Source organism: Penaeus japonicus, unplaced genomic scaffold, assembly GCF_977035675.1.
Source record: "Penaeus japonicus unplaced genomic scaffold, GWHDUDI00000001_assembly GWHDUDI00000003, whole genome shotgun sequence".
Classification (NCBI taxonomy): domain Eukaryota; kingdom Metazoa; phylum Arthropoda; class Malacostraca; order Decapoda; family Penaeidae; genus Penaeus; species Penaeus japonicus.
In genome coordinates this window covers 7,277,963-7,280,462 of record NW_028234405.1, presented here as the reverse complement: position 1 = coordinate 7,280,462, position 2,500 = coordinate 7,277,963, and positions in this window count along the sequence as shown.

Below are 2,500 nucleotides of genomic sequence, written 5' to 3'. Positions count from 1 at the left end.
TCTAACCCTTATGGTCGCCTCAAGATTTCTTCCTCCATTGGTATTGCTTATATTGGTAATTATGATCGTTGTAGTTATATTATCATTTCATTTATCTTTATTTTTATCTTTTTCTATCAAGAAATATATAAAAAGGTGGAAATACAGTGCTTAGACAATAAAGACGAGAAGATTATTATAAGCACAACACAGAGATTGATAAGAGGAAAATACGAAAGGAAAAGGACAGTATGATAATGATGGTAATAAGAGGAGAAGAAGATACGAACGCAAACAAAGCAAAAAAAGGGGAGGGGGGAGAGGAAGGGGGAAGTATACAATAATAACAATAATACAGACAGACAAGATTGTTTTTGTAAAACTAGTTTCTTTGTATGTGTGCATACGAGTGCTAGTATATGAGAGAGAGAGGGGAGGGGGTAGAAAGAGAGAGAGAGAGAGAGAGAGAGAGAGAGAGAGAGAGAGAGAGAGAGAGAGAGAGAGAGAGAGAGAGAGAGAGAGAGAGAGAGAGAGAGAGAGAGAGACAGAAGGGGGGGGGTCAAACAGGCAGACAGACAGAGAGAGACGACGAAGAAAGCTAAAGTAATTTCAAGGTGTGTGTTTGTGTGTATGTGTGTGTGTGTGTGTGTGTGTGTGTGTGTGTGTGAAGTCGAACCAATATGTAATAAACAGATTCAAAAAAAAAAAAAAAAAAAAAAAAAAAAAAACGCACCCTGGAGAAGCATATTATCTAACAGTTCAAGATCAGCAACTGAATTGAAGACCATCATGGTGATCTCACCTGATGACCTAAACTGAGATAGAATCATATCAACAGAGCAAAGAACCAGCTGAGAGACCCCAACGACCCGTCAGAGAACACAGATCACCTAATCGTAAAAGGAAAGGTTAAATATATAATATCACTGCACAGTTATAAGGACGAGTGTATGAAGTCATCAAGTATTGTCTCGTGTGCTTCATAGCCACTCCACTTGCCTCTCGATCCACTTGTCTCTCTAAACTCCACCTGTCTCTGAATCCACATGTTCCTAGTCACAGCTGGTTCTCTTAGTCCAGATACCTCTGACTCCACTTCACTATCTGTCATCCTATCTCACTGGCTGTCTACTTCCACCTGTTAATTAAGTGTGTATCAAATTTAGCAAAAACGATTGACAATAATCATATTTTGCACTTCTTATTCTCCTTATTATCATATTATGTCATCTTGTGCTTTAATATTTGCAGTGTCATATTAATTTAATTGTTGATAATGTATATCAGGTAATATCACTGCAATTATCTTGATGTACATCCATAAAGGTTCTGATTATTTAGTTGAAATGCCTTTTAGATAAAAAAAAAAAAAAAAAAAAAAGTTAACAAGGCCAAAAAGTGAACCCAAATTCGAACTACTTAGGGAATAACTTCTCTTCCCGGGCCCACACTTTCACCTTTTTTTTCTTAACAGACAGTGGGAAGGAAGTCGGTAACTACCTTGATGCCCTTTCTACCCTCAGATCTGGTTTGCCAGGTGTGGGAATCGAACGCTGGCACTCTGAACTGGAAAGATTTTTTTCCTTCATTTTTTCTTTTTTAATTATATTTTTTCTGTATTCGTTTCACTTATTCAATTCAATCTTTTCATGTTCTATTCCTGGTATTACACAATACTTAGCTTCCCTGATATATATATCTATGTATAATGTTTTAGCATTGAGTTTAATCGTGTAGTGATATTAACTAACAATAGCTTATCTTTATGCAAACAATAATAACAATGACTTCTGGTGAAATGGTTTATGTGGTGATCTGTACCGTCCGCTTATCTTTAGATGTCTGTCTGTCAGTTCATTTACATTATATGACTGTCATCTTTATCTTTTCATTTATTCTCCCTCCCACTTATGTCTCTCTCATTATATCTATCTATCTATCTATCTATCTATCTATCTATCTATCTATCTATCTATCTATCTATCTATATATATATATATATATATATATATATATATATACATATATATATTTATATATACACACAACTTTCTATGTCTAGATAGCTATCTATCTATATATCTATATACACACTCGCGTTTGCGTGTTTATCAGTATTCTCTCTCTCTCTCTCTCTCTCTCTCTCTCTCTCTCCCTCCTTCCCTCCCTATCCCCTCTCTCTCCCCTCCCTCTTCCTTCTCATCTTCCTCCCCCTCCTCCTCCCCCTCGCCCCCCTCCCTCCTCCCCTCGTCCCTCCTCCTCCTTCCCCCCCCCCTTTGCTCCTTACTCTCCTTCCCCCTCCCTCCCTCCCCCCCCCTCCTCCCTCCTCTCCTTCTCATCTCTCTCCCCTCCCTCTATCTCTCTCTCACTCTCTCTCCTCTCTCTCTCTCTCTTCTCTCTCTCCCCCCCGCTCTCTCTCTCTCTCTCTCTCTCTCTCTCTCTCTCTCTCTCTGCACCCTCTCTCTCTCTCTCTCTCTCTCTTTCTCGCTCTCTCTCCCTCCCTCCCTCCCTCCCCTCCCCC